Source organism: Schistocerca serialis, chromosome 11, assembly GCF_023864345.2.
Source record: "Schistocerca serialis cubense isolate TAMUIC-IGC-003099 chromosome 11, iqSchSeri2.2, whole genome shotgun sequence".
Taxonomy (NCBI): domain Eukaryota; kingdom Metazoa; phylum Arthropoda; class Insecta; order Orthoptera; family Acrididae; genus Schistocerca; species Schistocerca serialis.
In genome coordinates this window covers 44,552,141-44,568,510 of record NC_064648.1, presented here as the reverse complement: position 1 = coordinate 44,568,510, position 16,370 = coordinate 44,552,141, and the positions used below count along the sequence as shown (strand labels likewise).

The 16,370-nt window shown below is 42.7% G+C and overlaps 1 protein-coding gene across 1 annotated transcript in view; it reads left to right on the top strand.

Moving 5' to 3' along the window:
- LOC126427183 (ankyrin repeat and protein kinase domain-containing protein 1-like) overlaps nt 1-16,370 on the top strand; it is a 108,880-nt gene that overhangs the window by 37,311 nt on the left and 55,199 nt on the right. The gene's annotated exons all lie outside the window — the stretch shown is intronic.

The following is a 16,370-nucleotide window of genomic DNA, read 5'->3' as shown; positions in this document are numbered from 1 at the left end:
CATTCTTGCGACGCAAGCGATGCAATAGGGCCACAGTTTGTACAGCATTCGCTATGAACCGAATATAACAGTTCATTTTCTCTGAGACTGACTGCAATTCTATGATATTGCGAGGAACTGGCAAATCTTGTACATATGGCCAACAAATGCCAGTGAAGAGGACGGACACCTTGGCTGTTGATGACATGACCAAGATACTGCAACTCAAGTTTAAAAAAATCACACTTGTCCACACTCAAGTCCTGCATCAGAAAACACACGAAACAAAGCACATAAATTTGCACAGTTTGGCACTTGTGCAGTCAGCTGTTCCAAATACCATTGTAAAAAGGCGGGTGCGCAAGCACCGCCAAAAGGCAAACACAAATATTTAAGCAAACCCAAATGAGTATTTACAACACACACTTTTTGAGATTCTTCATCGAGCGGTATCTGAAGATATGCGTCGCGAAAACCAATTTTTGAAAAGTAGCGTCAAGTTCTTGATTTGTCCATGAGGTCCTCTGGGCGTGGCAATGGATAAGTATCAATTACAATCTGTGGGTTGACTGTAGGCTCAAAGTCAACACAGAGGCGAATGCGATGTGAAGGTTTGGGAAGAAAAACCAGTGGACTTGCCCACTGGCTAGCTGATATGGGCGCAATAACTCTGCTATCTTGCAATTCCTTACGTTCAGCAGCGACTTTGTCCCGTAATGCAATGGAAATAGTTCTGGCCCGGCATAATTTTGGCTGAGCATTGTCTTTGAGAGTAATATGTGCAACAAAATTGTTAGCCTTGCCTCAATCTTCATAAAAGAGTTCCGGGAATTCTCTTATCAAGCTAGCTACACTGTCTTTTGTATTGAATGCAGACACTGACAACTCATTGTCCTGAATGTTAAAACGAAAAAACTCGAAAGAATCAAGACCAAATAGGTTCTCACACTCGCGTGATTGTAGAACTGTATTAGTCACTTTTCGCGTATGAGAGAGATACGTGGCAGGCAACATACATGTTCTGAGAACTGGAATGTCTTGTCCATTGTAAGCAGTCAGTTGTGTTCTAGTTTGAGACAGACGTGGGGAGCCTAACAGTTCATACGAGTGAAGACTGGACAACGTGACAGAGGCACCTGTGTCCAACTGAAATTTCCCATGTTTACCACAAATAAGTAACTGAACAAAACGTTTGTTTGACTGGCGTATCACTGAAGAAACTGCAGGCTTGCTAGTTTTTCTAATGCATGTTGCAGGCTTCGAAAATATTGCATTTATGGCATGGGCCCTGTGACTAGACTTTTGTGAGTGGACCGAATTCTTATATTTGTTTCGTTGCAAACATACGGATTGTACATGTCCTTTCCTACCACAAGCGTAATAATAAGCTTGTCGCGAGGTGCAGTCTTGTCGTTTGTGCCATGAGTAACACCGAGGGCAACACTTAATTCTGTTCGGCTGTGTAGCGAACTGCTTAGGCAGTGTGGAAGGTTGTTTACTCAGCGTGGCGAGCTGCTGCCGCCGCTTAATGGGCCGATCGCAACTAGGGGACTCAACCTGACACATAGCTGGCTGCTCAAATTTATGAGCCAACAAGGCACCTGAATCTTACTGATCTAGTATTCACACTATCTGCTGAAATGATGGATCAGACTGTTTCAAAATCTGTTGTCCGAGTTTGACATCAGGTACATTGTACACGATCGCATCATGCAATATAACATCTTAATATAAAGCTCAGCAAGTCCATTTCAATTTGCGTTTTCTTGTCATACCCTGCAAATCTGTTACCCATACGAGATAAGTTTGTTCTGACCGTTTTCTGCAACTAAAGAATTGATACGTAACTGCTACCACACTCACTTGTTGGTTACCATAGTTTGTTAGTAACGCTCTCAGTTGTACGTAAGACAGATCACCTTGGAGTGGCGTTCGAGAAAAGTTTTGTGATTAGGTCGAACACTGCACTTTCTACCATTGATAACAGATAATGGCTTTTCACAGTATCTGGTACGTCGTGAGCGAGGAGATGCGCTCAGATTGGGACAACCGCTCGAGCCATTGTTCTTTTTGTTCACTAAACTGTCGGAAAAGTGGTAAAGCATCTGCAGTAGGCGGCGCCTGTTCCATCGGGCGTGCAGCGTTGGGCATAGCTGCTGCACCATGTTGAGGAACATGGAGATTTGCTGCGTCTGAAACTGAAACACCTGCATTAGCTGTGTGGCATCTGACGCTTGCGGCTGCGGCGCCTGAGCAGGGTGTGGGACAGGTAGGGTGGGCATGCTAGAAGACAAGGCAAGCAAGCAAAAAAATAAAGAAAATTTCTTCAGTGCCCACTTGAAAACACTGTCTTGCAAAAATGACAAGAAACCGTCTAAGCACGCAAACGGTCCAGCAAAGTAAACGCAAGAGGGAATTAAGGCGCCAGCAAAAACCCCAAAAAAAACATAGGTAGTCAGGTGCGGAGTTCAGTTGTAAGACCTCGTCGCGAAATGTGGAGTCCTACCCACTCGTCTCGCACAGGGTGCCTAACAGATGCTGCGTCCTTGGAATGTTATACAACAATTCAAGCAAAGCACATTAATAATTATAATTACAAATAAGAAGATTGACAGTACTTAACTTTAAAGTTACAACGGTGTCGCAAGCGATGGGCGACATTCAAACAATCAAAGTCCTTTGCTATATTATATACTAGGTCCATGTAGGCAATTGATACGGATCACTCGTCACTGCTGCAATAATGCTCTCCTAGTACGGTGAGAATACTGTACAGCCGAGGTCGGCAGCAGCGGCGCTTATATTCTCTTTGGCCAGAAGGCGCTCCTGCTGTCTGTGGTGCGGTCCTTAGAACTATCACAGTGGCTATATTATGGATTTGTCAGTTGGTAGCCAAAAGGTTGTCTTCAGTGAGATTGAGCTACACATTCCAGCATACTAGAATTTCATGATACTGCGTAACAAAGCACGAAGCTCGCTGGGGAGCTTTATCACAGCGATCAGCATCAATCTGATCAGGGGTACAAAATTTGTTTTCAGTACAGCAGCACTTCCATTAAACCAAACTCGCACAGCACTGCAGAGTGGTACTGTGACTGGATGCTCACAGGATGAACAGTGTCTGTAATGCAGTGAAAGATAATTAAATCAGTGTGAAAAGGCAGAGATGGTAGTATACGTAGTCTGGTCGTTTCTGCTTGCATGCTACATGAGTTAGCACTCACGTAGAGGCAACTGCAACAGGGTACCAAGGTTCTATGGCTTCGCACTCAAGATGATTGATCAGCAGTATTTATAGCGTGTTCATAGGTGCTAGTTGTCTTGAAACTTTGCACAAGTTTAAAAGTTTATTATTCTTTCGAAAAAATAGTGATGATTTTTGTTGAGTAGGGCTGAATGTTGAGAGGACTGAGTTCACCGCCAGTTGTTTTTGGCATGCGTTTAGAAAGAACAGAAGACGTTATAGCCTAGCATATTGCAGAATTAGGTCAACAGTTGGCTAACGTGTATGATTTACTGTAGTTGTGCTAATTCTATACTTTGATGGGAAACCAAGTGTGAGTTTCCATCCCCACTTTTCTGACAATTTAATGAGAATGAAACCACATTTTGGAAGTGTCCATTATGTAAACTGGCATGAATATGAAGATGTTAGATTTAGGACAAGGATGTCAAAATAGGAGCCAGTAAACCTTCCCAGTAGTGATAGCTTCCTTGGTGAGCTATGGGAAAGAATAGAGGGCTTAGCTGTTAGGAAAATCAGCTTAAGTTGTCGGTAACGAAATTAAAGTTGAGAGTATAGGTTACATTTATAATTATAATTTATTAAAATACAAGGGATGGTGCAATAAGAATGGTAGGTGAACTAGGAAGGGAATCACCATGAACTGTCCAAGCCCACGATGTCTCAAGGAAACTGACGTGTTGTGCACCATACACAGTAGTCTATGTAACGAAATGAAAACATGTTTTCACAATACTCAGTTTTTCAAAATGGTTGTAGTCTTATGACTATTGAGGGACCAAACTGGTCCATGTCAGTCCTAATTAAATTAGATGATAAAAACAGATGGCAGAACATGACAATATGAAGTGAAAAACAGAAGCACATTAACAGGAAAAGACGTGACATATTGCACTACAATTACTGCAACTTACATTCAATCATTAAGTGAAGCTAAAGGAAGGGCAGGAGCTTGTTGCTAGATGAATCAGACATTTTTCGTCATCTCATCAGCCTGTCAAGGTGTAATGAACTTACGAGTGGTAGGAATCGAAGTAAGTGTGCTGCTGTCATACAAGATTTTTGTCATGACGCCATAGAATTTCATTCTGCTGCTATAAAAGTATGTCAAAGCTAAAAAGGAATGTGAAATTAGCAGAAACGCCCATAGATATGTGAGGTAAGTAAATGAGTTAAAAGAAGCAAAGCTATTAAAGTTTTTCTCGGTGATTCAGTGCTGACAAGTAGTACATTAACTTTGTAGGTGTGTAAAGCAGTGGGGTGTGTCCAACTGTATAGCTATTTACAGTGTACAACATGTGAATGCATAATGTGATACGTATAAGTGGAAATGAAAGGGCACAAAAGTAACCTCTATCAGCAACGTATCCAGATACACTGCTCTTTTGGTTAGTGACAGATGGGGAAGCACAGATCAGTTGAACAGATTGCATGAAGCATTCTAAATCTTTCCATAAACGGAATTGTGGTCATCAGATGAGTTTGCATTCACGTCATCAAAATAGCAGAGCCTAACTGGCAGGTAAAACACATCACTGGAGGGACAAATGCACAAAATTGTGGGTTAGTGAGTATTTTAATTAGAATATGAGCGTAATTGATAACATTGGTGGCGGTTACATTGGGAAAAGACTCCATTATTCATATTTCTTCTGGGAGGAGTGAGCAAGGATGAAATTGGTGTGGTGCCAGGTGCATCAGCCAGAAACTGCTTGATAAATGTGATTCAGTACTACTGAATTCCACACTTTATTCAGTGCAGGATGTAGATAATGTCTGAGGTCCCCTTTGCACAATGGCGACGAGTAATGTAGGACAAGTGTTCATAAGCATCAAATGTAGGCCCCAGTATTATTATAAAAATGTACTAAATAGATAGATACCCAAGGGCAGATCAGTGTTCAAACTGGAAACAATGTGGAACTTTATTACCTGTGTACACATAGTATTCAAAGCCCTGTCAGTGGTAGGTGAAACATTATGAGTCATGATAACATGGTAGTGTAGGAATTAGAGATAGCTACCTTCTCAGGGATCCCTCTGTAAGTGTCTAAGAGCAAACGTTGTGTTTCATAGGTGTTTGTGTTGTGTGTGAGTGGAGCCAAAACCCTAATTGAGGTACTATAGTTTTCAGTGTGCAAGTTGAGCGCGCATGATTTTGTGTGAGAGCAAGATGACAGATGGTAGAATGGACCATAGTACAAAGTGGTATGTCCAGAACAGGGTCTCTGCGATCGCACCGTGATATGAGGACGCCGCTGGAGGAACCAGAAGTAGAAACAACATCCTCCTGTCTCATTTGCGTGTGATAGATGTTGAAAGACACTAACTACCTATCTAGCGAGTCCCATTGGTTCCTTTCACGCACAAATTGTAGAGTGGTTTGTGATATGGAATAAACTGGGTGGCTGTACATCGAACAAGGCATAATACATTTCTCACACTATATGACTGTTTAATGGTCCTTCATGTTAAATGTAAGTGGTTGTAAAGAAAGACAGTGTAAGAGATAGTAGTACTATTATCTTTCAAATTAGGATGCACACTGGAAGCAGTTCTAAACTTGCTGTCTGCAAGTGTCTGGTTGCTTAGTGAACCATTCAATGTGCGATAGTGTGCATAGTGGTTCCTAAAAGCAGGAACGTTTATGTGCGCACCTGAGAACACGGTTAGTATCATTCCGGAAGATGTAGCTGTCCATAGGACACTCGTATTGAATGGGTGGTATGAAGGATAACATTTGGTCACCAATAATATTGAAATAAACGTCCTGATTTATATTCACAGTAACGTCAATCAGTGGGTCCAAACTGCGGTACGAAAAACATCATCATAACATCACAGAAGCGTCTGCAACCTGAAATGGGCCCTCAGCGCAGGCTGGGTTAAAAAGCCCAGTGGACTGTTGGTGACCTGGATTCCTCACATCATTCGAAAAAAGGCGAAATGGCGACCCCTCGGATCACACCACACGCGCCTCCCCTCCAGTCAGCCGCTGGACAGTTCCTGTGCGGTCTTGCCCACTGGAGACGTGCAGCGTTATGTGACACTGTGAGCAATGGCCTTCTTAGAGGTACCAAACTCCACATCTCCTCTGCATGCAGCTCCCTACAAAATGTTCACTTGGAAACTGGTTGAGATGGAACCCGATTTGCAAACTGTTGTATTTAGAATCAAAGCAGACACGTAAAGTATTCCACTGGTCTAAAATTCTCGCTACAGTGGCCTCCAGAGATAGCCATCTTGTGAATGCCTGGAACAATTTACGAATTTTGTCACCTAGAACTTCTGTAATTCATGCAGTTGATCATGTCACCTACCACTAGCTTTAAAATGGTTACGAAAGTTCCTACCTTGGTCTTCACAATGTCTGGAAAGACATTTACAAGTGTCACTGACACGTATGTAAAGAGAGTGACATACGCATTTGAGAATACTAGTCCAGGACATTTGTCAGTTAAATGTATATGCCGAGTGGCTAGGGCCTACCGGCGGGTGGACCATTCGCCTGGTGCAAGGCTTTCGAGTGGACACCACGTCGGCGACTTGCGTGTCGATGGGGATGAAATGCTGATGATAAGGACAACACAGCACCCAGTCCCTGAACAGAGAAAAATCAGCGACCCAGCCGGGAATCGAACCCACACCGTTAGGTATGACATTCTGTCGCACTGACCACTCGCCTACCAATGGCGAGCATTTGTCACTTAACCGAATAGCAACAGCGTTTCTTGACCCCACCATATAATTACAACCAGCAGAGGCAAATTTATAATATTGTTTTCAGAAAGACTGTACTCAGAGAATGAAAGCAATAGATTAGAATAAAGACTTTTACTTGTGTACCTTCGTTTGTCTTATCATATTCACCCCGCCTAAAAATTTCACGAACATAACAAAATTTACTTTCAGTTTTATTAGTGTCCTTATCAAAATATCGTACCACAACACACGACGCTTTTAACAGATTGGGTGTCTGTTGACTCATCAGTAAGAACAGTGAATTTTGTATGTCTCAGCTTTTCTGCAAGTTCGTTCTCTGTGTCATCATGTTCTTTATGATGTGGCAACATTTAATGCGACGTGAATAATATATAGTCGGCGATTTTAAAATCAGAAAAGCAAGTGTGAACTACGCCCTCCAGATGGTGTACGATAATGAAAGGAAGACTCTGTTCTGCCACAACAATGTGAGCCTGATTATTTAAAGACGCACCATTTGTAGCTGGTTTCACAAATTTTATATGATACCACCTTCATTTCACTGACATGATTTTCAGTTTTAAAATGTACCTGAACACATCCCAATTCAGTCCCAGAAGTTACGTTACAGATTCTACACATAGCCCTTTCTGAGTTCGATTCATCTGCGCATAACCAATCTTTACGTTCGCGATTAGTTTCGCACACTTTCCTGTATTTTTGTTTCGGAATCTTACATTTAAATACGGCCGCCGTTGCTTTATTGGGAGTAGTAGGACAACTATCACTGTCTTCTGTTTCCAGTGACACCATTTTGCACAAGTTAACGCCTTATACGAGTACATCGCTCACTGACTTCAGCTGAGCCTCTTAGTTAACTGTAATCGATTCCACTTTTGTACGAGCACTGTGCAGGATGCGAAGCGGTCAATATGGTAAATTCCTCAGGGAATAACCTAAGCTGACTTACGCAGCTGCAGCATAATGAGACAGGGGCATCCCACTATGGACAGACTGGCATATCGGCTGCTCAAAATCGTATTTGTGGAAAAATTGCCAAAAATTAAATAAACCGTAAAAATTAAAATAATACGAAAAATGACAACTCAAGAAAAGTAAGTGTTTAAAGAGCATACAATAGATGCGTGATCCGAAGGGTGGATCCTATGTTCTCGCACCATCTTAAATTTTCGTATGTGTGCAATCCAGATCGTAAGGTTGTAAATATTGCACGCCAGCAACAAAATTTAACTGTCACCGGACTTCTATTCAGTGCACATTATTGATCATATGAAATGTATACCCTAATACGCTTACGAGAAACAAGACTTCCAGTCACGTGATATTCGTGTGAGCTCACCAACTTTTACCTCTTGTAAACAACCAATTTATTCTGCAAACATTCAGCTTTGCCTGAATGGGTATAAAAACAGGTTATTCTTACGCCATGGAGAAGGTCCAAGCCCTTCCCTTGATAAAATACGATAAAAAATGAGTGGTTGTGGGGTGAGAACCATGAAGACAACACTATGTGTGTGCTCTGCGAGCGCCCCAAGAAAATCGTACCAGCTGGTGCACTTTGTGTCGCTCACGTCATGTTGATGAAGGACAAACATGTGACAAGGACTTGACTATGATTAAACTGAAGCTTTAATGAAAGTGTTTTTGTCGAAGAAGAAAAAGAAATGTACTTATCAACTTTTCTTTCCGGTGTGTAAAGGCTGAATGACGACTCACAACGAATCAACGGCTTGTACTGATGTCATTCAGGGGGCACTGTAATAACCCTTTTTCTAATAAACTGTGTTTTTCGTAAAACGTTTTTATTAACATTGTGACCATAGAATCGATGTTCATGATTGTATTTTCTGTGTAATAAAAGACGACGCAGTCTTCAAATCATCTGAGAGCAGCTAGGAGAGTCCTGGGTGTTCGCACTTGTCTTTCTGCTGTCCACTTCCATAATGTAAGCACCGCGGCTTGCAGTTGCAGTAATATTACAATGTACTAGCTTATCTTGAGATACTTATGTACTGTTTTATTATAAATACTCCAGTACACGTGTTTAATTGCATTAATCATTGTGTCCCAAATTTAAATTTGTAGCATTTCTAGGAGGGAAGACGCAACATTTCGATGTACTAATCCGTCACTGGCGTTATTTTATTACTAATTTAAAATGTCTTTTCTTATTCGTTACATGTGCGTCACCTTCAATCGTTCAAAAAAGAAGTCAAGAGATTTTTCAAACCAATCATACGTCGTAGAAGGACTACCGAACGGCGATATGCAAATCACATTTCCTTAAATTCAGTTTTTTCCATGTTCTCTGTTGTGCTCCCTCATTCTGGTATCGAAATTCTAAAATATTTCAGTTGTCGAAGGTGGAAGCAACAACTTACATCTTCCGTAGCTATTTGTGATTCTAATACTGATTTCCCCATGTCCTCGCTACCGACGTCTCTTTCTTCGTCTATTACGCTATAACAAAAAACCTTCTCCTCATAGAGGCCTTCACTGTACACTTTCCACCTATCCGCTCTCTCCTCTCCATTCAACACTGGAATCCCCATTGCACTCGTAATGTTAATGCCGTTCCTTTTAATTTCCTCGAAGGCTGTTTTGACTTTTCTGTATGCTGAGTCAGTGCTTCTGACAATCATAGATCTCTTTTTCATGCAGCCATGCCGTCTTATATTTCTTGCATTTTCTGTTTACTTCATTCCTAAATGACTTGTATTTATATATTCCTGAAATCAGCTGAAGTTTTCCTTCTGTTACCCATGGTTTCATCTCGGTTACCGTCCTTGTGGCTATGTTTCTCTTCCCAAATTGTGTAGTTTCTCTTTGTATAGGGGGCCTAACGTCCATTCCTCTTCAACTGAACCGCCTTTTGAGCTTTTCATCAGCACTGTAATTATAGCGTCGGAGAACCTCAACTGCATATCTTTATTCCTTAGTATTTCTGTACCCCAGTTCTTAGAGAAATGTTCCTTCCTGACGAATCTGTTTAACTTCAGCCTACTCTTCGTCGTTACTAAATTTTGATCTCATCTACATCTGCTTCTGGGTGTACTTGATTCTAATTCTGGATCCGATATCTCTTTTCTGATTTCGGAATCTCTGCCTGGCCATGATGTCATCTAACTGGACTCTTCCCATATGTCCTGGTCTTTTCCAAATACAGGCCTACCTCTACCACTCGTAAATATTGAACAGAGCTTCGCTATTACTAGCTGAAATATATTGAAGAACTCAGTTAGTCTTTCTGCTCTCTCATTATTACTGCCAAACCCATATTGTCCCGTAACATTTTCTTCTGCAGTACAATACACGTGAATATTAGATTTTACCTCCCCTTCCACACTCCATTACTAGTTCAAAGCCGGCCGGTGTGGCCGAGCGGCTCTAGGCGCTTCAGTCTGGAACCGCGCGACCGCAGCGGTCGCAGGTTCGAATCCTGCCTCGGGTATGGATGTGTGTGATGGCCTTAGGTTAGTTAGGTTTAAGTAGTTCTAAGTTCTAGGGGACTTATGACCTCAGAAGTTCAGTCCCATAGTACTCAGAGCCATTAGAACTATTTTTGAACTAGTTCAAAACCCTCACATACTTTCTCCATATCTTCATCTTCTGTTTGCGACATCGCTAGGTACACCTGTAGTATTGTTCTTTGTTTGCTGTCGATTCTGATGAGGAAAACCATACCACTGACTGTTCACAGTAGCTCACTCCGTGGTCTGTCTTCCTATTCATGACGATTCCTACTCATGTTATACAATTTTTGTGCTGCTGTTGCTATTACCATAGAGTTGACTGGCCTGAAATCCTCTCTTCTTTCCATTTCACTTCACTGACGCATACTATATCTCGATTGAGCCTTAGAACTTAATTTTTCAGATTTTCTAGTTCCAGTGTCATGTTCAGTCTTCTGACACTTACGCAGTGACTCATAGAATGTTACTCATTCGTTGGTTAATCAATCTCTTTCTTAATGTCATCTCAGCCTTGGCAATCCCCTCCAGGAGATTCGAATGGGTGACTAGTTCGAAATCTTTTGCCAATACAGAGACAGTCATGACACTTTTTCAGTTACAGGTGATATGTCCTGTCGATACACATTATGTGTCTTTATTGCAGTGAGTCCCATTACCTTCGCCTCTTCATGCTGTTATTAACTACTGATTCTTCCGCCTTTCAGGGGCATGGCCCCACCCATAGGCTAAGGGAGGGCCCTGAACCTCCATCCCCTGTCCACCGTCTTTGACAAGGCCATTGGCCACGCGAGGTTGAATTGACTTCAGCTGCCATTGCTGACCATTTTTATTCAAAAATTAAGCACAGCTAAGGTTAGAACCGCGACCCTGGACGTTTTGGTAACTATTCCAAGACACTATTTCGTTATTTTTGTAATCTTATCTGGGGAGACTTAAGAGTGCTTAATAAGCTAAGGGTTTTGCAGCTACTGCCTACTTTTCTCTTGCTTTTACTTTTTAAGCAGGTCAAGAAATGAGCCAGGTGCGATTAGATCCTACGTTCTACCGCTTCGTAGCTAAACGGTCTACGCCTTTCACTATTTTCAAAAATTCCATAACACATTTGTTACTCACAAAAGGATAAAAAAAATCAAAGTTAATTGGACATGACACTTTCCCTTTATGGAGCTTCTTTTTTCTTTTTTAAAATTGAAAAGAGACCAACAATGTCAAAAGATCAACAGATGGAATAAACAGCGAATTGATGTACCTGAACAGGGGCCATGCCGGTCGCTGTGGCCGAGCGGTTCTAGTCGCTTCAGTTTGGAACCGCACTGCTGCTATGGTCGCAGATTTGAACCCTGCTTCGGGCATGGATGTGTGTCACGTCCTTAGGTTAGTTAGGTTTAAGTAGTTCTAAGTCTAGGGGACTGATGACCTCAGATGTTTAGTCCCATAGTGCTCAGAGCCATTTGAACCATTTTTTGAACAGGGGCCATGACGAGATTACAACAAGGTCTGACTAATTCTACCGATAACCTTGACGACAAAATACGAGGCCCAACGTACTGGCAAAGAAGCCGCTATGCTATGCAGGCACTGACACTTTGTTCTGGCGCATCAACAAGCGCCGGCACAAAGACGAAGATCGCAGGAGCAAAGAAGGCGGTGAGGCGACGTCAGCCAATAGCCCAAAGACAAGGACCGCACCACAGCAGGAGCGCCCTCTGGCCAAAGAGAGTATGAGCGCCGCTGCTGCCGGCCTCGGCTGGACAGTATTCTCACTGTACTGGGAGAGCACTACGGCAGCAGTGGCGAGTGATCCGTATCAATTGCCTACATGGACCTAGTATATAGCAAAGGACTTTTATTGTTTGCATGTCGACCATCGCTTGCGACACCGTTGTAAATTTAAAGTTAAGTACTGTCAATCTTCTTATTTGTAATTAAAATTATTAATGTGATTTGCTTGAATTGTTGTATAGCGTTCCAAGAATGCAGCATCTTTTAGGCAGCCTATACAAGACGAGTGGGCAGGACTCCACATTTGGCAATGAGGTCTTACACCTGACCTCCACAGCTGACTACTTTGGAATTTTTTGTGTTTTTTGCTGGCGTCTAATTTCCCTCTTACATTTACTTCGCTGGACCGTTTGCGTGCTTAGACGGTTTCTTGTCATTTTTGCAAGACTTTGTTTTCAAGTGGGCACTGAAGAAATTTTCTTTATTTTTTTGCTTGCTTGCCTTGTCTTCCAGCATGCCCACCCTACCTGTCCCGCCCCCTGCTCAGGCGCCGCAGACGCAAGCGTCAGATGCCACACAGCTAATGCGGGTGTTTCAGTTCCATATGCAGCAAATCTCTATGTTCCTCAACATGGTGCAGCAGCTATGCCCAATGCTGCACGCCCAACGGAACAGGCGCCGCCTGCTGCAGCTGCTATACAACCTTTCCGACAGTTTAGTGAACAAAAAGAGGAATGGCTCGAGCGGTTGTCCCAATCTGAGCGCATCTCCTCGCTCACGACGTACCAGATACTGTGAAAAGCCATTATCTGTTATCAATGGTAGAAAGTGCAGTGTTCGACCTAATCACAAAACTTTTCTCGAACGCCACTCCGAGGTGATCTGTCTTACGTACAACTGAGAGCGTTACTAACAAACTACGGTAACCAACAAGTGAGTGTGGTAGCAGTTACGTATCAATTCTTTAGTTGCAGAAAACGGTCAAAACAAACTTATCTCGTATGGGTAACAGATTTGCAGGGTATGACAAGAAAACGCAAATTGAAATGGACTTGCTGAGCTTTATATTAAGATGTTATATTGCATGATGCGATCGTGTACAATGTACCTGATGTCAAACTCGGACAGCAGATTTTGAAACAGGCTGATCCATCATTTCAGCAGATAGTGTGAATACTAGATCAGTAAGATTCAGGTGCCTTGTTGGCTCATAAATTTGAGCAGCCACCTACGTGTCAGGTTGAGTCCCTTAGTTGCGACCAGCCCATTAAGCGGCGGCAGCAGATCGCCACGCTGAGTAAACAACACTTCACACCGCGTAAGCAGTTTGCTACACAGGCGAACCGAATTAAGTGTTGCCCTCGGTGTTATTCATGGCACAAACGCCAAGACTGCACCTCGCGACAAGCTTATTAATACGCTTGTGGTAGGAAAGGACGTGTACAATCCCTATGTTTGCAACGAAACAAATATAAGGATTCGGCCCACTCGTAAAAGTCTAGTCACAAGGCCCATGTCATAAATCCACTATATTCGAAGCCTGCAACATGCATTAGAAAAACTAGCAAGCGTGCAGTTTCTTCAGTGATACGCCAGTCAAACAAACGTTTTGTTCAGTTACTTATTTGTGGGAAACGTGGGCAATTTCATTGGACGCAGGTGCCTCTGTCACGTTGAGTCCCTCAGTTGCGATCGGCCCATTAAGCGGCGGCAGCAGTCGTCACACGTATGTACTGTTCATCTCCCCACGCCTGTCTCAAACTAGTACACAACTGATGGCTTACAAAGGACAAGACATTCCTGTTCTCAGAACATGTATGCTGCCTCCCACGTAACGTTCTCATACGCGAAAAGTGACTTTTACAGTGCTACAATCACGCGAGTGTGAGAATCTATTTGGTCTTGATTCTTTTGATTTGTTTGGCTTTAACATTCAGGACAATGAGTTGTCAGTGTCTGCATTCAATGCAAAAGACAGTGTAGCTAGCTTGATAAGAGAATTCCCGGAACTCTTTTCTGAAGTTTGAGGCAAGGCTAACAATTTTGTTGCACATATTACTCTCAAAGACAATGCTCAGCCGAAATTATGCCGGGCCAGAACTGTTCCCATTGCATTACGGGACAAAGTCGCTGCTGAACCTAAGGAATTGCAAGATAGCAGAGTTATTGCGCCCGTATCAGCTAACCAGTGGGCAAGTCCACTGGTTTTTCTTCCCAAACCTTCACATCGCATTCGCCTCTGTGTTGACTTTGGGCCTACAGTCAACCCACAGATTGTAATTGATACTTATCCATTGCCACGCCCAGAGGATCTCATGGACAATTCAGGAACTAGACGCTACTTTTCAAAAATTGGTTTTCGCGACGCATATCTTCAGATACCGCTCGATGAAGAATCTCAAAAAGTATGTGTAGTAAATACTCATTTGGGTTTGCTTAAATATTTATGTTTGCCTTTTAGCGGTGCTTGCGCACCCGCCATTTTCCAGTGGTATTTGGAACAGCTGACTGCACAAGTGCCAAACTGTGCAAACTATTTCGACGATATTCACGTAGCAGGTCGTACACCTGAAGAACATAATGCAAATTTATGTCCTTTGTTTCGTGTGTTTTCTGATGCAGGAGTTAAGTGTGGACGAGTGTGATTTTTTTAAACTTGAGTTGCAGTATCTTGGTCATGTCATCAACAGCCAAGGTGTCCGTCCTCTTCACTGGCATTTGTTGGCCATATGTACAACATTTGCCAGTTCCTCGCAATATCATAGAATTGCAGTCAGTCTCAGAGAAAATGAACTGTTATATTCGGTTCATAGCGAATGCTGTACAAACTGTGGCCCTATTGCATCGCTTGCGTCGCAAGAATGCCCTCTTTGTTTGCACAGATGAGAGACAAGCAGCTTTGCCAAAACTTAAAGATGCATTGGTCAGTGATCGATACTCACTGCTCTTTGATCCTGAAAAATCAGTTGTACTGAAAGTTGACGCTTCCTCTTACAGAATCGGTGCATTTCTTTCTCACAGAATTGGTGACAACGGCAGGCCTATTTCTTTCTCATAAAAAGTGTTGTCAAAAGCTCAGTGTAACTATTCACAAACTGAGAAAAAAGCTTTGGCTATTGCGTATGATGTCACCAGATTGCATCACTGTTTATAAGTGTTGCAGAAAATTCTACTTAGTAACGGACCACAAGCCTTTGCCGTCCTGTTCCTGTAGGAATTTCCCAAAAACTGCAACGAAGGGGTTTGTTGTTGTCCCAATACCAGTACGAGACTGTGTATCGTACGACAGGTAAACATGGTAACGCGGACGCACTTTCACGCTTTCCGATTGGCCCTGACACAGACTTTGACGCTTCAGATGCATCTTCCTGTCACATCGATGCTCAGGATTCCGAATTGCTTCAGTCTTTTCTGCTGAATTATAAGAAAACTGCACAGGCCACGGAAGCTGATTCAGATTTGAACATTTGCTAAGATAAATTCGCGCATCTTGGCCTCGTTCCTTGCATAGTATGAAGAACTCTGTAGTGCGCCGACCCTTTCCCCGTCGGCATAGCCTCGCTGTACATAAAGGTGTGATTCCTGTTCAGAATGACAGTGGACAGTCACGAGTGTTGAGCCCTAAAGTGTTGAAAAAATTGTGTTACAGTTACTTCACCAAGGACACTGGCTAATTGCTCATACGAAACAGCTAGCTCGTCGATACTGTACTTGGCAGGAAATGGACACCCAAACAGAACAGATGACGTCACAGTGTCACGCATGTGCGGAAAATCAGTCCGCTCCACCACAAAAATTCTCTGCTTGCCCTAAGTCGCAGTCGCCATGGCAACGTGTGCACACAGATTTTTCTGGACCTTTCTGGAACACTCGTTGGTTGATTGTGGTAGACTCATACAGCAAGTTTCGTTTTGCTGTGCCAGTGAATTCGACAAATTCACGTAGCACAATTCATGTGTTGTCCTCTATTTCTTGCCTAGAAGGTTTACCTGAAGTAATAGTGTCAGACCACAGAGCTCAGTTCATGTCACATGAATTTGAAACATTCTGTGAATGCAATGGCATATAGTATCTAACTACTGTACCGTTCCATTCAAAGTCAAACGGCAAAGCGGGAAGTTTTGTCAGCACCTTCAAGCGCCAGATGGCCAAACTTCGCTCCACAGACAACAAGGATCAAGCATTGCAACTGTTTCTCGCCACATATCATTCGCATCCACTAGATGGAC